Genomic DNA, 25,584 nt, shown 5'->3' on the forward strand with positions numbered 1-25,584 from the left:
ATTTATTTTAAGATTGCATGTGTTTATAGCTAGAGTTTATAGCTACTAAGTCATTTTGTGTTTGCATTTTACAATACAAAACTGGTGAATAACCATAATTTTACATCTGGAATCTCAGGTGCAAATCTAGGGACTGGTCTTGATGATGGGCCTTTTAAGGCTCTGCACTTGAAGTTTACATCTGTAGAATGAGTGACAGTGGAACACCATATGATTTACTCATATATATGTAGAAGTTTACTTAGTTAAAAGATAGTGAAATTGTATGTTGGTTACCTGAAATATTTGCAATAGCTGCAAAAATTGGGGAAGTGGGAGTACAAAAGGGTCAGATGTATCCTCAGCTACTGTTGACCTGTGTAAAACACATTGTAAAAATGTAAAGTTGGTAGGCAGGCAAATGTGCTTTTCTCATTCTAAACACAGTATTGTAATACTTCAGGATTTTTAATGAAAGTCAAATGATAATTGGTGACTGAACAATGCTGGCATCATGACAAGGCTGGTTAGTTATTTCCTTCTAAATATACAGTAGTCAGAGCACAAGAGATGAAGTCACATGAGAACAGTTATTGTATGACCTTCAAATGTCAAAGTCATACTGTAAATAAACATGCATTTTTAAAAATGTTTGACCAAAATAGTACAAGAGGACTGAAACATTTTTAGAAAACTTTTTAAACCAGTTTGGTTTAAGCTAGTTAAATCAAATAACCAGGATCTTTATAATAAAATCCCTGAAAGAAAGCCATTGTGTGCCCTAAATCAAAATAAGCATAGCAGGTTGTTCTTTTTTTCTTCATTTTTGGTGTACAGATAGTTAAGGCAGCTTAGGCACTAACAGTCCAAACTTGAACAGTTTATTTAATGGTAAGTCTCACTGATCTCTGTGGGTAAAGGATTGTAGCCTAAGTGTTACTTAACATTGCAGTTTTATACCCACTTACTTGGGAGTAAGCATCATTGAAATAATTAGAATACTAGACATTTCTGTATTGTTTCTGGCACAGTTTAGAACAGTTGCAGTTTGATATTAGGTCATAATCCCTGACTAGATGCCTTTAAAAAGAAAACTAGATTGAAATTGTTAACCTGGTTGTATAAATGAAGTTTGGCAGTTTCTCTTGTGTAAAATGTTTTTTTTAATGCTGTACCAAACAGGTTTAAATCAATAGATTAGTATCTGTGTGAAACAGGATAAACTTAGCAGTGTGAATGTGACAGTGAGGCTCCATCACATTGAACGTACGTCTTTCAGTCTCTCAGTGAGAGTTCTTTGACAAATGAATGTTTCATGATTCTCAAAGTAACTTCAGATTTTTAAATTAGTACACTCATTAGGAACTTACACTGTACACTGTCAAAAGATAAAATACTATCATGAAGATTTTAATACTTCAGTACATGTGCCTTAGTCTTTAAATTTACTTTATTCTCACATAAAACTTTTCAACTGCAGAAGGAAAATATTCATTTCATTTCAGATACTCAGTTTGTTTGAAGTGTATGGTTATATAATTTACAGAGAGAGAAAGAAAGCAGGCAAGCAAGTACATATATTAACAAAGAGTATTTGAAGGTAAATTGTAGGATAGTGAGTTCCTGTAGGGCTTATGGGAAACAGGAAATGTAATGTAGGGAATATGGGCTATAGCTTTTGCTCTCATGACTTGTCTTCAGCTTTTTTATATTAATTTCTTGGTGATAGTTCTTTGGGACAAGAATTATTTGCGGAATCATGCTGAGCATCTGAATTTTCGTTGCTTTCTTTCACCTAAATTTACAGTTACATTGATGGGTGTGAATAGTATTTGTGAGAGCTGCAGCAGCTCACTCATATTTGTAGCAGTTCAGTAGGAAATATTATTTTGAAGTCATTCACATGGGCTTGAGGTGGATTTTGTTCAATCTTCTTATTGTGTTTGATCAGGAGGGTGATTATTTTATGTATTTGAAGCATTTTTGGTGTTTTCAGGGGAAAGTGGCTCCCCGTGGCTTGCATAAGATTACAAGGCAGCCCTGCCCACAGACTCACAATCTAAACAACATAACACAAAAGGAAAAGAGGATGGAGAGGGAGGGGAGCAGTCTTGACTGCAAAGTTATTAGGATGACCAGCTTAAATGGAAATGGGTCAGAAAGAGCCTGCTGGAACTGATCTCCTAGCAGAGCAGGATTAACACTTCTTCCCATCTTTCTGCTACAGCCTGATGGAATGGCTGCTGCTAATTGACAGTTGAGGGAGGGAGGAGCCTAATGGAACTGGTCTCTCAAAAGTAATGGAGTGGCCCTGCAGACCCATCTTTTTTTTCTGTTGTAGCCGCTTTGTAATAGTTTCCAAAACTGAAGGTGGGAAAAATGTTTTCCTGGAAATGCTATCATGTATTTATAACATGCTTAAAGATGTATATGCAAAGAGTAGTATAGCAAAGGATAACACATAAAAGTATTTTTAAAATACTCTGGATGCAAAAATATCCTTACAGAACACCTTCATTCATTTATAATTTACAGTACTATTTTGTAATCCTTGAGGACCAATCTTTATAAATCCTGGAAATACATAACAATGTTGGTATTGAGCCACTTTGTTTATTTGAGTGTACTCCATGCATACATGAGCAATTTTAGTCTCCACTGAACGCTAGTTACACTTAAGTGACAGAATAAGGAGATCCTTTCCTTGTAGCAACTGGAGCCTGCCAGCTGGAAAGATTTGAGAATGCAAAGCATGTTGTCCTCCTTTTGTATAACAGCATCCGTTGTCGGTGGTGACCCTGGAAGAGGTAACTTAGGACAAGGATGCAGAGGATTAGAAGAAGTAATACAGCAGTGAAATAAATGCTAGAAGTGTGGTATCGGATAATTTTAAAACAATTTTTTTCCTTAAAGGAAGGTATCAGCATTATTTCTAGGGTTGGAATGAAAGCTACTAAGGCTGCAGTCCTAATACTATTTTAATTTCTTAGTAAGTCACATGCATATCATAGGGAGTAATTTAAGCTATTATTTAAGCTATTATTTAAGCTATTATTTAAATGATTATAATGGTGTTTATATAGTGCTGTAGTGTGTTCAAAATGCTTAATGTACTTTATCTTAGCTACACAACATGATAACTACATAACATGAGTTGGTAGTATTATCTCTATATTGCCAATGGGAACTGAGGTTGAAAGGGAGTGGCTTGCCTGAGGCCACCTTCTGAGTTCATAGAATATGTGAGATCTGAAGGATCTTGGTTCACACCTTAGTCTGTAATAGCTCATCATTATGACAGCACTTTTAATGTATGTCCATTGTTGCACAACATAGACTCTTTCACTTGTACAGCCTTATGCGTTAAATTGGCAGTAACTCAGTTTTATAGCATCAAACCAAAGCCGAAGTACCAATGTCCTCATGGCCTGCAGGGGTTTTCAGAGCTGACATGTTCAGCATGCCATGGATTCTTCTGGCTCTTTATCTCAAATTAATAAATGAGATAAATATATATCAGAAGCACCTAATAATGTGGCAAGAATAAGTCAGGTGATGAGCTGTGACTTGTATGGAAATCACTGTTGAAACTCAGCTACTCCTGTTGGAAATATGTGCATAGACAACCACTACAATAATTAGCATTATAATTAGCATTATTAATGATTTACAGTCTTTTATACCAATGAGGGGGGGGGGAAACAGAACCTCATATTTTGACTCTACTATATTATAGTTCTGTTATTTTATAAGTAATTCAGAATTTCTGATCTGGTCATTGATATACTTCCAGTGTTAGAAAAGTGCTGATGGTTCTATTCCACCAAAGGTGACATATTCCATGATATGGGGGAATCCATGTAGAATGTTTCTATTTTGAATTTTTCCCTTTCCTATTAGTAGGAAGTAAAATACTATGGCTGGAGTCTTGATGAGCCTGAGTACCTCTACTTGCACATGGAGACTTTTAAGGACCCCCTTTCATAAAGCAGTCACATGTATCCCCCCTCCAAAAGGCTTCTACCCAAGATGTTCCTGGAGCAGCATGAAGGGCTAGGGGGGGATGTCCTTCCCCCAGTATGTATATGTGGAAGTGTTTTCTTCACATGCATGTGGCAGGGGGTGGTGAATGTTACTTCTTTCCCAGGCTTTGCATAATAAATGCAGAAATGAATGTTTTTGAGACCGCCTTACTATTAAAAGTACTTGAACTTCCAATTCCATGCAGTTGATAGCTAATCTGGAAATGTAAAAAAAAAAAAAAGAGCAAGCAACTCATCTTATTCAAAAGAGAGATTTGACATTTAATGCTAGTCTTGTATTTATCAGAGGCTGGATTATATGCTACTAGTGTTTGACTACTATAATTTGGCAATTACATTTTGATGTTTTGACTTAAGCACAGCAAAGCAAAGACCTTCAAAGTACATTAAAGTTAAATAGAAAATTCTCATTGAAAGCAAAGGGATTATACACAGCATATATAGCAGAAATTTACATATATATATGGAGAATGAGATAAGCAATATACTTGTGCTTGACTATAATCTTGTCTCCGAGGCTGAGTTCATTTATAGTAGTCTATCTAATGCACACATTTCAATATATAAAACTGTATTTTGGTCACTGAATTAATAAACTTTGTTGTTGTTTTTGTATATTTGACATTAAATATTTAAACATGAAATGTAATTGATGGGAGGAGAGCAGGGAAGTATCCCATTTGTGGGCTCAGACTGTCAGACCGAAGTTACAATTTTAAGTGAGAACAACACACAGAGCAAACCTACAATTAGGAATGCTACAGCACTACTGTAACTTCTTACAGTAGTGTCCCCCCCCCACCCCACGCCGAATTATTTGGCCTTGTCTACATACAACATCTCCTATTTTGGATCTGCTTCTGTATGGTTTGCTAAGTACTGACTAGTTTTATTGTGACTGCTTTGGAGAGCCTATGATAAATGTAGGACCATTTGTTAATGTAGGAATTCTGCTTTGGTTTCCAGAAGACACACCTGCTGTTCCACTGTGAAACTGCAGGCATATACTTAAGACTGTACTCACGCATATTCTCACATACATAGTTCTTAAAGAACTTAGAAATTCAACCTAAATGTTGCCTTCACTGCAAGCCAACTATGGTTTGCGCTATATGAGGTGAGCTCTAGATTTGTAAAGAGTGGGTGCTGTCAAGGGTCACTATAGAGATGTGACCTCATGGCACTGGGAACCATTACATGGCCTGAAGAAACCAGGAAGGCAGCAGAAAGGGAGCATGGAGAGTAGGACTGGAGAAGACAAAGAGGAAAGGGGACAGGAAGAGTGGCTTACACAAACAGGTTGGATGGGAGCAGCAGGTTGGGGAGTCTGGCAGTCTCTAGCTCAGAGGTGTAGAGGGCCAAGCCAAAGGCCCCATGGAGGAAAGGAAGCTTTTGGAGGAGCTATGGAGATGGGAACAGCCAGGAGGAAAGCCACTATTGTATAGCAACCCTGGGTTTAGGGCAGAGCCGCCTACATATCTGGTGGTGGGAATTTCACCTCTGGGGGGGGGCTCTCATCCCTTGACAGAGATTGTATTCAGGATGAGGAAAGTTGAGATAAAGTATTCCCAGACGGGTGAAAAAGAAGTTCTACCTCATCTTGCTGGGCACTGCTCTCAGATTGGGGCATGCAGGATGTCAGGTCACCCACAAGATTCCTTACCTTGAACTTAAGCCTACCGGTAGGAGCTTTTGCTATAAAGCTCCAGAGGCTTACATCTGCTTGCTGGCTTTGCAAGCCTTCGACTTGCAGACTTCAAGATGGCGGGTGGTGGGTGCAACATGTCCTTCTTAGGAGACACTTTGACAGGAGCTGCACTGCCTATGGCATTAAATGTGTGCTTAACCTGGGCACTCTTATTTTGAAGGGAAAGCAGCTGCATGGGCCCTGATCCAGTCTGTGCTCCTCTCCTCCACTTCCTGACAAAAAGCTCCCCTTGCTACTTTTTGCCCACAGAGGTGCTCTATATACCAATACTGTACCATATTTGGATGTAAATAATGGCTGGCAAGGAGATGTGAAATAAGTGCAGGATCCTTGATTAGGTCCTTGTGCAGTTTTTGGTTTTTTTAAACTTTCAAACTAAAAGTGGCAGCCTTTAAAGACACTTTAGAAAGAAGTGTGTTTAACATATATATAGTTTGGCCTGATGGCTGAAGTTTGATTGTTTTAATTTTAGAGGATTGCAGCTAAGTTAATAAATGGGAACAGGAGAGAAATATTTAATGCTGCATCTACAAGTATTTTAGGAATTCCTCCTATTCCATCCTGAGATACTTGGTATGCTTTTGGTTAGAAAAACATAAAAATAGAGAGATCTGAACTATTTTAGAAGCTATGTTGCAAGCCTCATGACATGATTAATGAACTAAATAGGGTTTAAGCATATTTGAAGCTTTAAGAATTAATCCAGTATTTTGTCTGCAAGAACCATGAGTTTGTTTTTAAGTTTATTAAACTCGTAACAAAACAATGTACTTTTAGAATAATATTACTTTCCCTGACAGCCATGGAAGTTAGGACTTGGGGTGGAGGTGGAGAGAGGTGTGTTTTGGCCCGCTAAACTAAAATGTATTGGTGCTGTTATAAGGTAGAAGAAACATCTAGAATCTACATAGAATCCTTCAGTGGAGAACAACCAAAGCTCTGGATATAATAAAACTGTTCTTTCACAACTTAAACTCTGAAAACACACAAGTATAGCAAATTACTGTGTCATAGGTAGGGAGTTTGAGGGCAAAAGTTTCACCAGTGCCAACTTTTTTTGATCTTTTGGCTATAACTTACATATACTGTTGCATAGTCTTGCACAGGCACCCCCAAACTGCAGCCCTCCAGATGTTTTGGCCTACAACTCCCATGACCCCTAGCTAATAGGACCAGTGGTCAGGGATGATGGGAATTGTAGTCCAAAACATCTGGAGGGCAAAAGTTTAGGGATGCCTGGTCTTGCAGTTGCTTTATCACTTGGGTGATTCGTTATCAAATGAAGTCACTTACCTACTTTGGTGGATCTGTTATATGTTGTTGTTGTTGTTTAGTCATTTAGTCGTCTCTGACTCTTCGTGAGTTCTCATATAGTATACCTGGTACAGATTTTATAAGACTTCTTTTTCTTAAGTGTCTTACTGATCAGAACTAAAGTGTTCTTATCTAAAAATCTAAAAACTTCTCTAGAAGTCATCACATTATTGTTGTTGTTGTTTAGTCGTTTAGTCGTGTCCGACTCTTCATGACCCCATGGACCACAGCACGCCAGGCACTCCTGTCTTCCACTGCCTCCCACAGTTTGGTCAAACTCATGTTCGTAGGTTCGAGAACACTGTCCAACCATCTCATCCTCTGTCGTCCCCTTCTCCTAGTGCCCTCCATCTTTCCCAACATCAGGGTCTTTTCCAGGGAGTCTTCTCTTCTCATGAGGTGGTCAAAGTATTGGAGCCTCAGCTTCAGGATCTGTCCTTCCAGTGAGCACTCAGGGCTGATTTCCTTAAGAATGGATAGGTTTGATCTTCTTGCAGTCCATGGGACTCTCAAGAGTCTCCTCCAGCATCATAATTCAAAAGCATCAATTCTTTGGCGATCACCCTTCTTTATGGTCCAGCTCTCACTTCCATACATCACTACTGGGAAAACCATAGCTTTAACTATACGGACCTTTGTCGGCAAGGTGATGTCTCTGCTTTTTAAGATGCTGTCTAGGTTTGTCATTGCTTTTCTCCCAAGAAGCAGGCATCTTTTAATTTCGTGACTGCTGTCACCATCTGCAGTGATCAAGGAGCCCAAGAAAGTAAAATCTCTCACTGCCTCCATTTCTTCCCCTTCTATTTGCTAGGAGGTGATGGGACCAGTGGCCATGATGTTGATGTTGAGCTTCAGACCATATTTTGCGCTTGCCTCTTTCACCCTCATTAAAAGGTTCTTTAATTCCTCCTCACTTTCTGCCATCAAGGTTGTGTCATCAGCATATCTGAGGTTGTTGATACTTCCAGCAATCTTAATTCCATTTTGGGATTCATCCAGTCCACCCTTTCGCATGATGAATTCTGCATATAAGTTAAATAAGCAGGGAGACAATATACAGCCTTGTCGTACTCCTTTCCCAATTTTGAACCAATCAGTTATTCCATATCCAGTTCTAACTGTAGCTTCTTGTCCCACATAGAGATTTCTCAGGAGACAGATGAGGTGATCAGGCACTCCCATTTCTTCAAGAACTTGCCATAGTTTGCTGTGGTTGACACAGCCGAATGCTTTTGCGTAGTCAATGAAGCAGAAGTAAATGTTTTTCTGGAACTCTCTAGCTTTCTCCATAATCCAGCGCATGTTTGCAATTTGGTCTCTGGTTCCTCTGCTCCTTCAAAATCCAGCTTGTACTTCTGGGAGTTCTTGGTCCACATTACTGCTTAAGCCTGCCTTGTAGAATTTTAAGCATAACCTTGCTAGCGTGTGAAATGAGCGCAATTGTGCTGTAGTTGGAGCATTCTTTGGCACTTGCCCTTCTTTGGGATTGGGATGTAGACTGATCTTCTCCAATCCTCTGGCCACTGCTGAGTTTTCCAAACTTGCTGGCATATTGAGTGTAGCACCTTAACAGCATCATCTTTTAAAATTTTAAATAGTTCAGCTGGAATATCATCACTTCCACTGGCCTTGTTATTAGCAGTGCTTTCTAGGGCCCATTTGACTTCACTCTCCTGGATCTGTTATATACTGTATACCGAATATTTTTAAGATGACAGCTAGCTACACCCTTTCCGCTCTCCAATTTTTAAAATATTTTTTCTTATCTGCAGAAAAGCAAGGCTGATACAGAATAACCATTTTAATCCCGTGCTTCTGTAAAATTTGTGACTGTTGCACTCCTTTGAGCTAATATGTAACAAAAGCAGCTTCCCCATTCATTCCCCATTGGACTATGCTGCCTAAAGCAGTGGAGAAAGAAGCACTAAAATTGGGGGAGGGGTGAGGGGAAGGAAGAAAAAATAATTCAGATCGGAAAGGACATTCTGTGAAGGAAGAGATATGTTACTTTATCTGGGAGCCTAGCTTTTAACAGTTCTACAAATGCTGCTGAATTTTCCAGTGTAGGATATATGACTAAGCACAATGCTGAATCTGGGAGCATTTGCTCAGAAACACCCATTATTGACTCTTTCAGGTGTATTGCTGATAAAATCTCATGCCACTTGAGAAGCCATGTGATTGCTGGTTCACATAACCTCTTTTGGCATGCATGTTTACTGAGCCTCATTTCCTGGTACACCAACAAAAAATAATGTTACGGCTTTAAAACACTAGCATATTTCCCTCCCTCTTTTCTTATCTTTTCATATTTAGGATATCTAAAAGTAAATGATTTTTGAAAGTTTTCAAGTGTTTTATTCCAAATTTAGGTATTTCTTAGAGTTTGTTCTTCGACAATGGAAATGATGCATAACCTGAATGAATGAATGAATGAATGGTGATTCATTCATTATAACTGTTATAACCAAAGGCATTTCTTCTTTGAAGAAAAAACTGGCTTCTAGTGGCGTAACTTGGATTATTTTTATTAATATTTATTAAATTTCTGTACTGCCCTTCATACAAGGATCACAAAGCAGTTTGCAATATAAAAACACAAAAACATAACATAGTAACAAACAAAAACAACTACCCCCCATTTTTTTTAAAAAAGGCCATCAATTTTTCAATTAGCCAAAGGCCTGGGAGAAGAGGGCACTTTGCCTTGTGCCTAAAGATATGTAATGAAGGCACCAGGCAAGCCTCTATGGGAAGAGCATTTCACAAATGAGAAGCCACTGCAGGAAAGGCCTGTTCTTGTCTTGCCATCCTCCAGAACTCTCACGGATGGAGCAAACAAAGAAGGGCTTCAGATTATGATTGCAGGGTCCAGGTCAGTTCATATGGGGAGAGACGGACCTTTACATGTTTCTGGAGTGTTCTCATGCTGTAGCTTCCCACCCATATTTATTTGTAACTTTAAACTATAGTTAGAAATGGATGGAACTTTTGACCATCTATTTGATTATGTGTCTGCAACTGACAGTAATTAATGGGTTTTTACTTCAACTGAAGGGCTATTTCATCTCAGACTGTAAGAGTGGTGTATACTGCTTCCATATTTATATATAATAGTGCCTGTTTCATGAATGGACTCTGTAGCTGCTGCCTAAAATAATTCTTAACACACCCAGAAATCTGGATTTTAACATTTTAGACAGAAAATGCCACAGGGCAGTTGTTCAGAAATACAAGTATTTTTACCCAGTTTGGCTTGCATTTGGCTCTGCTGAAAGACGAGGATTCTTAACAGACTTGGAACAGCTGTGCTTTATCCTCTATCCCCTGCAATGCATTTGACTAAGCATGCTATTCAGTTTGGTCCTAATTGGTATGATATTAATATTCTTGTAGAAGCTAACATAGAATATATCTTTGTTTTCTTTTTGTGATTTTTGTGTGCTTAGGAAGAATTTATAGAAAATGCTTTTTCAAACAGAAGTTTCTGGAGAATTTCATAATCTGTCTTAAATGCTTTAGAATCTAGATCATCATAGGAAATGTGTTTCATTTTCACTCCCTTCCAGTTTGGAAAATACATTTGACTAGTGAAAGAATAGTTCAGATTTAAATCTAAGTTTACAGTTCTGTGGCCACTTTTATTTCTGTATCAGGAACACTGGACATATGCATAAGTTTGCCGCAAGATTAATCTGCTGAAAAATAATTGGGGATCACCATCATGTGCAGCTTGTGAGCCTCCCAGAACCAACTGTCAAAGGCTGAATGATTGATTAGATGGTCCTTCAGTGCATCCTGCAGAGCAACTTTTATGTTAACATAAGATGGCAATAAATCATCATTAGTTAATTCACTTTTAAGTGACTTCCAGTAATATGTACAGTTCAGTCAGGTTACACGAGCTGTTCCTACCGTGCCATGTATTTTAAATGTCCCCATAATCCCCTCTCCCTTTCACACCTATACCCTTCCCTTCTTTTCTGTTTCTCTGCCTTCTCACTTATTTTTCTTCGTAAGATAATTCTGCTCTCTTTTTCTCCTTTTTTCTTTCTGTTCTCCAGTCTTCCAAATTGAATCTCCCCCTTTACACCATCATATTACCTCTCTCACATAACAGCATCTCACAGTGTCACTTTGTTGGACAAGGCAGGTATAGATTCAAACAGAATGACTGGCCCAGTCCTAGAGTGCAGATACTGCAGAGAGTTGCACTGCATGCAAGGTGTTGGAAGGGACCTTTCTCCAGGATGTAAGCAGGGGCGTCTTAACAATACAGGCAAAATGGATAATCACAATAATCCGGTATGCCAAAATTCCAGGAGTGCTTGCCTCAGCTATGTAAATATTTTGTGGAGGGAGCTGCTGTCAGCTCTTCTGGATCCCTCTCCTTTTTTCAGTGAAAGGTCATAGTGATGATTGTACCCAGGAATCCAGAGCTAGCATTTAGTTCAGATTAACTAATGTGGACTGCAATGGTGTAATAGCATAGTTACTGAAATTAAAAAAATGAAAATATCCCAGTATACTCTTTATTGCCCAGTGGGCTATTGTGCTGCTCATCATAATGGCATGAATGTGTGTGTTGTGTGTATTTTAATTTTTCTAGAGCACTGAACAACTGGGTTAGCCCTTGACTTGAGACACATGAAAGTGCAGAGCAGCTTTCGGATATTTATAAGGAATGTCCCTCAGGCTTTATTATTTAAAAGCACATAATTTCCTCCATAGGTAACATACCTTCACCAGTCCAGGTACATAGCAATTTCCCTCTTAATAAGAAGGTTTGAGCATCTTGACTGCATTCTCTTTTACTGTTGTGGTGTAATGCATACTTGCCTCTCAGAAAACAATTTTTAATTTTGTTTATGTTGAATTTTAAGTTAGATAAATGGAAGAGGGGTTCAGTAATTAAACACCTGAGAGTTGGGGATCTGGGCCTCAGCAGTATTTTAATTACTTCGTTTGATCTTAATTAAGGTTGGAGAATTGTTGCTGTTTTCATCACAGAGAAGTGGAGAGACATTTTAATAAGATAATGGCTTTATTCAACCAACTTCTATTGGTAAAACTGAATGCATGTACTAGTGAGAAATGTAATTTTCATCAGACTGTAACAAGAACTTCACCAAGTAACAAATAATTAATTTTGATGTTATTGCACCAATATGCAAGTCAGTACTGTTTAATTTATTTTGTATATGTAATGTCATTAATGGTTTAGATTTGGGCCACTATCTACCTGAGCGATTAAAGCTATGTAGACCTGCTATTTCTTGTTACCGTTTTTTATTTGGTTTCCATTGGCTTCCCGTTCCTCTTAAACAAGACTCCTTTGTGCTTGCCATAGATACATCAAGCCATCCAGACCCTGGCTTGAAAGTTATTTCTGCTCTAGTGTAAAAAAAAAAAGACTTATGGGTTGGTGCCTTGAAAAGGAAAGTGATGGCTGGGTTCATAGGAAAAGAATGCTGTATGCAGAATAGGGGAAAGAGCAAAAAGAGTCACCCGAGCGGATCATGCCCTACATTTTTGCCTCTGAATATTTACTATGGTTTGTTGCCTAATACACTTTATAGTGCTTCCAAGTTAATAGGTTACCTTATTCTGAAAGCTCAAAATCTCTAAAACACATCAGCAATGTCAGGTATCTCCTTAAAATTAAACCATACAGTGGTAACATAGCTAAGGCCGCAAAACAAATTAAAGTCCTTTCCAATGCTGTAAAAGTTTGTTGAATAGCAGTATTTGGAAGGCAGTTGCTGTTTACTGGTGGATTGGCATTATAAAAGAGAGCTAAACAGAATCTTTTAAAAAATGCCATTGAACTTGTACCAGGTGTGAACTGTTCATGCTGTCATCAGGATATACAAACCTTTTGTCATGCAATATTTCTGAACTTAGTCAACTCCTTTTGGTTTGCAATAGGAAGTTGCATACAGTCTATTATGTGACTGTATGGTAAAGAACAAAACCTCAGGAAATCCTGTGGCTGAGATTGCTCAGGCCATGCACTTTAACTACCCCCTCCCCAAAACCAACCTCCTTCCATAAAAAAACACAAATGTTTCATATCAAAACACAGAAATGTCCTAAATTTATTCTGCAATCTGACCTACACTATCCTAAGAATAAAAAGATAGAAAACAACAGGAAATATTTCAGACTACCGTAAATATACATATGATTTCACTGTAAGTAGTATTCTTAAGTCCATTAGGAAGCACCAAAATAAGCATTAATAGCAATAGTGAAAGCTTTCTGACCTCTCCTGTGGAAGTTTACAACCATTAGAAATAAAATGATTTCTCGATGCCTTGGATTGTGATTATAAAAGATGCATCACATGAATTAATGTAGGATATTATTTTCCATTTTCTTCCCTTCTTAACCATTCTAGTTTTCCCTTTCTTCCCTTTTGTATCAGTATGTTCAGTGTTGTTAGTATTTTGTCTTTATTTAAAAAATTCATCAAGTGGTTTTTTTAAAAATGAAATCTTTCAGAGCATGAATTTTCCACTACTTGGGCTTCCATAATTTATTTTATTACTTTTCCTCTAAGGAAAAGTATTTTATTTTCCTCTAGGAGCTTAAGTAGCATGCTTGGTTCTTTACTCTCTTCTTTTATACTTTTATACTCACAACCACCTTATGAGGTAGGTTAGGTTAGAGACAGGTCCAATATTTTAAGTAAAATATACTGAGGTGTTGTTGTTTTTTGCCAACCAGCTTTTCCTGATGTGTTTGACGTTCTTATTGTATATATTGTAGTACTGTGTTTTTTAGGTTATATACTGCCTTGTGATATTTTATACGAAGGTGTGGTTTTAATATATTTAAATAAATAAATAAAAATAAGATCACCCAGTGAGCTCTGTGACTGAGCAGGTGTTTGAGCTCCAATCTCCCTGGAGCTAGCTAGCTCAACATTCTAGCCTGCACCACAATGGCTGCCATACTTCTTTGGCCATCTCCTACATGGAGGTGGTAGGAGCTGAAGGTGATCAGAGACTAAACTGAATTTGCTTTTCATTTTTTAAAAAATTCTCATTACCTAGCATTTTGATTGAGTTAATAAAAAAAAAGACGCCAAACACAAGCAAGCAAATGCTTGTGGTGGTTGAATATTGGTTAGTTGAAAAAGGCAAAACTAATTGTCCCTGGTCCTAATGCCACAAGTCTGTGTGATTATGTAAGGCCACCTTTTCCTACTCCAGTCTATCTCAGTTTCTTCCCCACATTGTTGTTAATGAGAATGCATGCAGGCAATGGACCATGTTTCATTTTCAAACACACTAACAAGGTATCTTTGTGTTCTCTTAAACATATACAGTGGTACCTCGGTTTATGAACACAATTGGTTCCGGAAGTCTGTTCATAAACTGAAGCGTTCATAAACTGAAGCAAACTTTCCCATTGAAAGTAATGGAAAGTGGATTAATCCGTTCCAGATGGTCCGCGGAGTAACCGTTCATAAACTGAAGCGAACTTTCCCATTGAAAGTAATGGAAAGTCGATTAATCCGTTCCAGACGGGTCCGCGGAGTACTTAAACTGAAGCGTTCATAAACTGAAACATGGGTGTAATTGGTTCCGGAAGTCTGTTCATAAACTGAAGCGTTCATAAACTGAAGCAAACTTTCCCATTAAAAGTAATGGAAAGTGAATTAATCCGTTCCAGATGGGTCCGCGGCATTCATAAACCGAAAATTCATAAACCGAGGTGTTCATAAACCGAGGTTCCACTGTATTCAACTATGTTTGAGGCTTACTTCCACATCTGGTGTTGGAAAAATCACTGAAGTCAAAAGACTGTTGTAGCATTTATTTTATTATTTTTTCTTACATTAACATCCTTCCTTTCTGCTGTAATGGAACCTAAGCCACCATACATGTGGTTCCCAAGCAATCATCCATCCATTCTTGCACTAACTAGACCCAGACCTGCTTAGATCTGGGTCTAGATCTATAGGAAGTGTTCTAATCCAGTGGTAGACAATGTGCTTTGCATACAGAAGTTCCCATGTTCTGGCATCTCCAGGTTGGGCTGGGATAGACTCCTCACTTGAGAGGCAGGCAGTGTAGACAAAATCAAGCTAGATGAATCAGTGGTCTTTGTATAAGAGAGCTTCCTATGTTCCTGTTTAGCGAGGTGGTGGCCTTGTTCCTTGTAGAGCAGGGGTGGCCAACTCCCAAGAGACTGTGATCTACTCAAAGAGTTAAAAACTGGCAGTGATCTACCCCATTTTGGGGGGTTCAGGTCAAAGTTGTTGAACTTTTTTTAGGGGAGCCAAAGTTGGTGAGTTTCTTTGGGGAGATATACCAGTGATCTACCACAGATGTCCAGTGATCTACCTGTTGGACATGCTTCCACAGCCCCCCATGTGACTCCAAAGTTGGGAGGGTTGGGAGAAAAGAGAAACAGAAAGCCCCATTGCACAAACAGTTTTTCATTGTGTAGGTGAGAAGCCATCATTGGATGTCACCCAAGTCTTTGACTAAGCCAGGCTTCCTCAACCTTGGCCCTCCAGATGTTTTGAGACTACAATTCCCATCATCCCTGACCACTGGTCCTCCTAGCTAGGGATCATGAGAGTTGTAGGAAAAAACATCTGGAGGGCAGAGGTTGAGGAAGCCTGGACTAAGCCATTACATTTGTGATAATGTTTGCTCCAAAATAATACTCTTCCACCTCTGCCTCTTTCCCATCTCTATTCAATGCCAGAAAATCGCTACCACTTTATTGGGAGGGGGGTGGGAATCACAGCTTTCTAGGACCCTTCCCTGAAATGAGAATGTGGAAATTTTAATCTAGGGTTTTCATTTTTTGCAACGTCAGATAAATTGCAGCAAAAGCTTTGTTCTCAAAAGAAAGGAAAAGGGTGGAGTTAGCCTTTTTAAAAAGAATGCCCAGGAATTTTGAGGACCTTGAATGAACTTAGTTTTGAAGACAAAAGGCATTTCAGCAGTTTAAGTTCTTTGAAAGGTATGAAGGAGAAAATTCTTCACAGCTATGGTTTCTGACTTTCCACATGAATTAGTTAGCTCAGGAGAGTATTTGTTTTCCATAAACACCTCGATTATATAACACTTTTAGAGGGAACTCTCAGTATGTGCGGGTGTCACCCTACTCTTGCCTCAGGCATGCCAAGAGAGTGACCTAGGATCATTTCAGTCTTTCCTTTCCATCTGTATGTCATGTCAGGAGACAGTATTTGTGCTGGAGAAGTGGCCTTTCAAGGAACCTTATTTGTCCTCACTGATAATTTTGTGCTGCGACCTCCAACAAGCTTTTGGGGAAACCTCTATTTCCTAGCAGTCGTTTTACAGCAGGCATTTCAATGCCCAAGTGATAAACACAGATGCCTAAGTCTATCCAGCCTGCCAGTGCTGTTCCATTCGGGATCTGCATTCTGATCTTTAAACATTGTTGTGTCTTCCCTTTTTCATGAACTTAATCTCTCGAATTATATTTTTCTTTAGGCGGGCTTGTAAGTAGCCTTTCATATGGCTGGCCATAGTCAGTAAAAATGCCTCCAGGAGATCATGAAGTTTTTAAAAAAGCTCAGTGGGAGGCTTACTCCTAAGTAAGCAACATAGGTGTGTGGTTAAGGCAGTCTAATAGATTTGTGGATTTATTTGAAAAGACACAAGACTAGTGATTTTGTAGGGCTGGCAAGATTCAATAGAGAGAACTTCCTTTTATTATTATTTTGCAATGCCTATGACTTGCTTTTAACATTGATAGATCTAAAATGTGAAGTGATGAAAAGGCAGGAAAAATGTGTTTTGCATACAACTGTGTTAAGCTGCTTCTTTCCTGGTGTGAGTTGGCTTTATCCTCATAATCCCTTAGTCAGTGTAGAAGGCCAGCGTATGGTGAGGTGTTTTTAAATTCTTCATTCCTGTCTTTCTATTTATTGACTAACAAAACCGCCTTCAACAAAAATAGATACTATGGTAGTATGTGCAGAATATTACCAAAGCAATGCAGATTCACAAACTCATTGTTTGCATTGAAAAAGAAAACATTACTATGGCTTTTCAGTCTATAAGACTTAGCCCTTTTATATCTCTGTTCAGTAAAATAACAAATTAAAACAAAAGTTATGCAATCTTAATGAAAGGAAGAAAGATTTATCTAAGCTCACGCAAAATACAACCTATGAATAGAATTAATAGCAATTGTATATGGAACTCTAAAAGCTTGTTCCTGTCTTCTTAAAAATAATTTTAAAGCAGTGTTTAGCATACTTTCAGCAATCAGGCTGGGACAAAATCCAACCCTGAGTGTAGTTTTTGTTGCAGAATTGACCCAGAAACATGCGTATAACATAGTCCTCCTAGGACATTATAACTTACACAGTACTTTTGCTGATGTTTACAGTGTTTATAGTAAACTAAGTTTTACGTTACAATGCCTTATGAAATATGCAGGACCAAAAATACTGAAGAAATCTATTGATTTTTTCCTGCCTTGTTAGTCAATCAAAAATATGAGGATAATCTCCTGGCCATGACACTGTACTCATCTCTCAGAGCAAAATTAGAAACATGCTGAACCAAGCTTCTCAGTAGCACCACCAAAATCACTTGGGCCTCCATATTGTATGCAAAATCCAAAAGAATGACCACAGCCTTGCATCTCTGTTTCATAATATTACTGCTTCTTTCATGACATTTTCTGCCAAGTCATCAGGAACGGGATAAAATTGTTGGAGGAGTTATTTTTGGTTTGTTGTCTGTCATTGGTCTAAATTATATAGACTGACTAGTTGACCCTCCCATGTGTTGCTGTGGGTTATCCCTGTGGCTGACCCCACCCTGTGACGATCCATGACACGTTGCTGTGCCTGACTCGGGGTCCTTGTTCCCAGGGAAGGGGGGGATGTGTCCGTTTCCCCCTGGACTATGTGTTTTTTCCTCCCCCCCCCCGGTTGTGTCTCATCCCTGTGATTACTCCCATTCTGTAGTGACCCATGAGGTATCCTGTCCCCCCTCCCCCCACCCTACACCAGCCCATAACATATTTGGGCCCCTCCTCCCCCCACCCAGGGCTCCACTCGGGATAGTATTTAAAGGGCTGTAGAGCTGAGACCTAGTCTGTAGGTTGTAAAGTAGAGGCGAGGCCTAGTCTGTAGGTTGTAAAGTAGAGGCGAGGCCTAGTCTGTGAAGTAGAGGTGAGGCCTAGTCTGTAGGCTGTAAATTAGATCCAAGGACTAGTCTGTGGGCTGTAAAGTAGAGCCGAGGCCTAGTGTGTAGGCTGTAAATTAGAGCCGAGGCCTAGTTTGTAGGCTTTAAAGTAGAGGCAAGGCCTAGTCTGTCGGCCTTGGCTTGAGCTAGTATTTAAATGTGAGCCGAGGCCTCCGCCCTATATCTCCATTCCTTGGAGACTCTGTGGGTTGTCTGGTAATGGCCGCCTTGGTGGTTTCAGTTGCTTGGTTGATGACATCACTATTTGACGCCGCCCTTCAGAGCTTTTGCTGGTGACAGTGCGCGACCTGCCTTTCTGTTGGATGCTGCTGGAGTCTTCAGAGTTTTTGCTGGTGATGTCTGATTTGCGTGCCACTTTTTTGTGTTTAATCATTATTTTAGGAATGAAAGGTGTGCTTTTCTGGAAAAAAAAATTATGCCAGATCCCTCCCTGATGGGCAAGGTATGCTTTCTCCTAATTTGTTGCATTTCGGTTCAGCGGTTACGGAGGAAGGGTGTTACATCCGTGCACGCAGTGGGAACATATATATATATATATATATGTGTGTGTGTGTGTGTGTGTGTGTGTGTGTGTGTGTGTGTGTAAAAGGACTGCATTTATTATATCTAGTCATGATAAAATTTCAGGGATGCGAGATACTCCCAAGTTATGTCTTAAAAAAACAAAAGTATGAATAGCAATATATGCAGTCATCTTAGATTCAAGGTCTGTTAATTGAGTAGGATCAGAATCTGATGATTTCCTAGGTCCTGTCATTGTGCTAGTTAAAGAGGATTGTTGTACGTAGATACTTTGCATCTATTTTTGACCATGATTCCTGGGGAAACTCCATTTTGAAATTAGAAGCAGCTCTAAATATGTAATGGAGATTTTGAATCCTGCCACAATATGCCTGATCAGGAAGGGCTTTTGGTTTATTTACTTTGAATTAAAGAATTATAAAGAGCGTTTTTTAAATGTACACTGACCTTTTAATATTATCTTGTAGTATTTGTTTGCACCCATACTCTGCTAGATGCTTCTGCAAGCATGAGAGGCTCTGCAGGTCCCTTTGCTTTTCTACCTGCCTTGTGTGGAATGTGAGCAGCACCTGTTCTCCTTTAGGCTAGGAATGACTGATTGGCATTTGAGACCCCATCTACGCTATGAAAGATCAGAGAAATGACTTTCTCTTGTAATGGGCTTTGGTAAAGTGACTCTTTCATTCCTTACTGCTATTTATACTTTTGGCAAGGTCACACACTACCCCCTCCCCGATTCATCTTTTTTTCTCCTTTAAGGATTGGAACTGAGAAAACAGTACACTCTCAATAAGTAGTAACGCTATTTATTATTCTATTATTTTCATACAACAAGTTTTCTAGCTCTTTTACAAGAGCAAGTTAAATAATATGGGCCTGGGCTGCTTTTGTAATTACTAATTTTCTACTTTTGCTATATTACAACAGATTTAAAAAATGTATGTGTCATTCAGGAATGTTCAGTTCTTGATCATACTTCCCCGCCCCCCAACCACACGCAAAGAGGAATGTCCTGTGGCCAAGGAGCAGGGATTGTCTGTGGTCCAATGTTCTTTGAATACTGAAGTCTTTGCAGTTGCTGGCACCTTCCTGTAGTTCAGACAACTGACAAAGTCAAAGTTGGACTTACACTCTCTTTTACATCCACCTGTTCTCTGTCTGCTTCCCAAAAGGGCAAAAACCTTGACCTCTCAGTAGCTTTTGATACCATCAACCATGGTATCCTTCTGGAGCAGCTGACTGAGTTAGGGTAGGCAGTGCTTTGCAGTGGTTTTGGTCCTACTTAGATGGTCATCTCCAGAAGGTGATGCTTGGAGAGTGCTCTTCAGCCCTGTGGAGCTGTCAGTGTGGGTTTACTCACAGTTTAATCCCCTCCCTGCTGTTTAACATAAGAATGAAACTGTTAAATGGGGGCCATCCAGAGTTTTGGAGTACACACAGTTCTGCTTCTCCTTTACATCTGCAGTTGTGGCAGTGGATGTGCTGGAACATGGTCTTGCTTCAGTAATGGATTGGATGAGAGCCAATAAACTGAAGCTCATGGGTCCCCAGACTATGGCCCGTGGGCCGGATGCGGCCCAATTGGCCTGCCAATCCGGCCCGCGAAAGGTCTGGGGATCAGCATGGCCATCCTGCACTTAAAAAAATTTTTTTTAAGCCGAGAGTCAAGCCGATAGCCATTTTCCCCCCTTCGTCGCCATTTCCCCCCTCTCCTTCATCGTGGGCTGGCCAGTAGCAGCCAATCAAAAAGTTGAAGTGCTTCAGGCTCCAGCCAATGGGTGGGCAGCAGCTGCACGTGTGCAGGAGGAAGGGGGCTGTGCTAAGCTGGCTGATCGCCATTTTCAGCAGCCGCTTCTTGCCAGAGCAGAGCCAGCCGGAGAAACCCCTTTCTTTGCTGCCGCTCCACCCTTCGCCGCAAGCAGCCCCTGCTGCAAGACACAGGGGTATGTGGGTGTGTGGGTGTGTTTTAAGTATTTTTATTTTGGGTTGTCCCAGCAGCATTACTTGCCCCGTTCCACTCTCGCCTCCGCCGCCACCACTGCCTCAGAGGCGCAGGCATCGCAGCGGCATCCCTCCTCCTGCCTGCCTGCCTGCCTGTATTGTCCGAGGGGGCTTCTATTGTCCGAGGGGGAGGGCACGCCGAGGGCAGCAGTCCCGGGAGAAGCCCGCCATGCGCCTTAGGAATAAAGCGGCTACCTTTTTACATCTGCCCGCCCAGACGGGACTCTTCCCGGGCTTTTGGTGCCTTCTCGACCTGGTGGGGGGGATGAGCCCAGGCAGCTGCCAACCGCGGCCAGCTCCAGCCCCAGTTCCGGTTGGGCTGCCGTTAGCCGCAGCCCCGGCCCCATCGCTTCCTTCCGGAAGGGTGCAGAGCCAGGTTGCCCAACGCTGGCGCCATCCTCTCTTCGGTCGCCAGCGCCGCCAGGCCCAGAGGAGGAGGAGGCGAAGGGCGGCAGAGGGTTTCTGCGCTCCTTCTGCGACTCCCTGCGCAGCTGCGCAGCTGCTCAGCCGCGCTGCTGCTCCCGCCGCCGGAGCTGGGCTGGCCCGATCCGCCGCTTGAGGAGGAGTTGGCCTGGGCCGCCTGCCTGCCACGGCCGCCCTGATGGCCCCCTTCGCCGCCTCCCCCCTCCGCCTCCCCCCATCGCCGCCGCGCTGCCGCTCCCGCCATGCTGCCGCTCCCGCTGCCGGAGCCGGGCTGGCCCGATCCACCGCTTGAGGAGGAGTTGGCCTGGGCCGCCTGCCCGCCGCTGCCACTGCCGCAGCCGCCTCCCCCCTCCAGCAGAACTCTCTGTTCTTAAATTAAGCCACAGTGAACTTTAGCTGAAATAATGCAATCAATTTTAGTCCTTCCACCCCAGAAGTATGCCACCTGTAATTGTATGGAGTTATTTTCCTATTTTCTAAAGCTGAATGACATTGGCCTTGATCACATATCACTGAGTAAGCTGGAGCTAGGTCTGCATGCATGATCCAGTCCACCAAGCCTTCCAGATTGACCTCAAGATAGTTTGAGCAGACAACACTGATCCACACACACACACACACACACACACACACACACACACACAGTATAATAAAAAAATTCCTTCAGTAGCACCTTAAAGACCAACTAAGTTTTTATTTTGGTATGAGCTTTCGTGTGCATGCACACGAAAGCTCATACCAAAATAAAAACTTAGTTGGTCTTTAAGGTGCTACTGAAGGAATTTTTTTATTTTACTTCGATCCAGACCAACACGGCTACCTACCTGTACACACAGTATATTAAAACATACAGATAATTGCAATAAAAACAGCACAGCACCAGCCCTTTCAAAGCTATTAAAAGCAGTCAGTTCCCAAAAGCCTGTTGTAATAAGAAAGTTGTAGTTGATAACATCTGGAAGGTGCAACATTGGCTACCACATCTTAGGTATCCAGTTCTTAACAGTGAACAGGAAAACAAACATATTTCTCAAGGGTCCGTGCAGCCTTTATATTTCAACCTATAGCCCTAGGGCAACTGATTGTGGAGTCTCTTGTGTCTTACTAGATCTGGAGGATCGTCACTCTGGTGCTGTCTAAATTCCTGACAGGTACTCGCTTTCACATTAGGATTTATAGAGTGAACGGTCTCTTATTGGAGCAAGCAATTGCTTCAAAGTCTGAAAGTAAAGCTGTAAATTCTAGATCTGTCTCTAAATCCATAATTCTAGACCTCTGTCTCCAAATGTATAGCGTAGTTGTTGTTTCCAGATCTCAGCTTGCTAGATTTCTGCATTGCTTCGGTTTCTTCTCAAAGAACCTATTCCTTTCAGGACAAAATGGATCTGTCCAAGGTATCTCATTGAATGTGTTACATTTTTGTTAATCTTCCCAGCGTTATTCGGTTGCTGGAGAAAAAAGTGGGCCAACCAAAAGGACTAAGCAAGCACATTCTGATATGTTTACAGTTATAGGCATTCTGTGCTTAGATGTTTTGAGGATTATGCCGAGATACCACATTCATGTGTGTGTGTGTGTGTTTTGAGACAATAAACTAAGCTAGCTTTGCTTGTTAATTTGAGGACTGCAAGAGGACGTGAAGGATTATGGTCAATGAGGCTTTACTGGATTATGAATTGGACAGCCAGATTCCTTTATCAAATGTTTTGGGCTAAGTGTTTTGGAGCCAAAATGGGGCCACTGAGAAACAATGCTTGGGAAAACCTCAGTGTTTGCAGAACTAATCTTAAACTAAGGAGAGGGAGAGAAAACCAGCACAAAGAGAATGGAGTCTTGGTAGTCATTAACTGTTGAGTCTCGGTTGGAAAAGGAAATGGGAAAACTGGAGGGATATAGTGCTCTGCTTCAGTTACTTCCAGCTTAAAATATGCTGGAGCATTCTACATAGCGGGTCCACCATTTTGTTGTGGCTCCCACTTCCCTCATCTGAATTTTGTTTGCTACATACTCTAACAAGAGTATGTAGACTAAACTTTGAAAATTTGTAATTTCATTTCCTCAGGTTATATATGACATATATGTGTACATCATTCCTTGCTTTTTCAATATAACTTTGTTTAAAACCAGCAGATAATAGTAACAACAACAACAACAACAACAACAACAACAACAACAACAACAACAATAATAATTGCTACAGGTATTTACAAATCCTCTCAAAATATAGGTGCTGTTAAATTCTGAATGTCAGGCTTAGCTTACATCTTTATGATCTAATGAATGCAAGTAAATAGACAGAGGATGTAAATGTCTTCATATCATAATTCTACTTGATATACAAAAGCTGAGATCCAAAGAACTGTACAGCTAGTTCTGGATGAGCAAAAGGAATTTTGGGCTTGTGTATGCCCCTAGACCACATAGTAAGTATCCCACCTTTGGTATCAAAATCATCGTTTTGAAAATTGTAGAGGGTCTGTTCAAAGAAAAAAAGGTAACAACCATCCCACTTGTCATGCATAAGTGACAGCCATAAGAAATTGCTACTTTGTTATGTCAGATCAGAGAGCAAGACAGTGAACATTCATGATGGAGACCAAGAGTTGACCTTGCAAGTTCATTCTGTGAAACCTTTTAATGTCTGCTTAGGTTGCAGTACTTTTCCATTTACCTGTGAGTAAGCTCCATTTGAACTCCATAGGACTTTACCTTTGAGCAGACATATAGGAGTGAACTGTTTTTTTGTTTTGTTTTTAATGGGATTTTGCCCTTCTGTTTCTCATAGATTTACAGGGAGGTTTATAACAAAGTTAAAAAGATCAAACCTGATAGAACCACATAAAAAAGGTAAATTCCATGGAGCTCAAATGGAATTTTCTACCAGGTAAGCCGCCTAAATCACAACAGAGTTAAGTCTGCACAAGGCAATCTGATAGAAGCAGATTTCATAAACATCCTTTGGGAGATTTTTAGGATTGTAGATTGGAGGGTATCTAAGGATTTAGGAAGTTGTCTGGGAAATAGTGGCAACTGCTTCCTAAATCTTTAATCCTTACCCCATCTGTATCCTTCTGTTCAACATTGCTCATTTTTGTTTTCAGGTCAACAAGGCCTGATTATTAAACAGAATCCATTGATACTGTTATACAATTTTCTACAATAAAAAGAAAAGACAAAAGAATCCATGATTAGTTTAGGTAAAACAATAGATTAATCCATTTACAATGTAAACCATATGATCACTATATCTCTGGGAATGTAACATTTATTTTAGTATCCTCTCTATAATTCCCAGCACTGTCTTGAATCTTAACTTCAATACTTCATTGAAAATGAGTTTTAAGTATTCTTGTAAAGTGGATACCACCTGCTTTGCTTTTTTGAGAATAGTAATTATTTTGGTCATATATGCTATATTTCTAACTCCTAATAGTAAATCGCTGTATCCGAAGACCGAGAGGGGGGTCTTGGCATCTGGGCGGCCCAGGCCCTCCATAAACACCACCCAGACTTGTGCCCTGGAGAGGTCGCTTTGGTGCTGCTAACATCACAGTTTGACTTCATCCCTAGAGACAGATGGATGCCAACAATAATGTCTGCCCCAGATTACCATGCGTCATCCTCTTCCAGTGCAAAGTGAGAAATGCTGTGAAACCACCAGCAAATATAAAAGGGCACCTTATTGACTTACATTTGGTAGAAAGAGCTTAGCAGTCTCTGAGAGCTTAGCATAAGATACCCTCCACTAGGCTGACAGGTGAAGCCACAGTTGGGCAACATGTTACCATCCTCATTTTCTGCATATTTCTACATGTTATAGAAAGATTAATGTGTCAGTTTATTTTTATGTAGAACACTTAAAAATCTAGATAGACAGTTGGGGATATACGAGTTCTCTGCTAATAAACCTTGGGATTTCATGTAGTGTGATGTGTGTTATTTAAAATACTCTTCAAAACATACATTATAGAATGGGGCATTTCTGTTGGTTTAAAGGTGCATTGTTCTCAGTGTTTAAGACTAAAGTTGTAGGTTTCATCTAAACATTTTATAAGAAAAGTTGTAGATATATTAAGCATTTAGATGCAGTGTTTCTGTTGGCTGCCCAAAACATAGTTCTCTGTGTGTAAATATAAGATGATAAAAAATTACGGGAAAACACACACACACACACACACAAAATAGAGAATTGTCAGTCTAAGGCTTATGTACTCGTAATTAGTAGTAAAGGTAAAGGAACCCTAGGTGGTTAAGTCCAGTTGAAACCATCTGCTCATTTCCACTTTCAGACTGAGGTACTGGCGTTTGTCCACAGACAGCTTTACGGGTCATGTGGCCAGCATGACTAAACCGCTTCTGGTGCAATGGGATACCACCATGG

General features: G+C 40.3%; 1 protein-coding gene across 4 annotated transcripts in view; it reads left to right on the forward strand.

Moving 5' to 3' along the window:
* Positions 1-25,584, forward strand: part of CDC42BPA (CDC42 binding protein kinase alpha) — a 167,352-nt gene that overhangs the window by 1,754 nt on the left and 140,014 nt on the right. The window lies entirely within an intron of this gene.

Source organism: Zootoca vivipara, chromosome 3 (assembly GCF_963506605.1).
Source record: "Zootoca vivipara chromosome 3, rZooViv1.1, whole genome shotgun sequence".
NCBI lineage: Eukaryota > Metazoa > Chordata > Lepidosauria > Squamata > Lacertidae > Zootoca > Zootoca vivipara.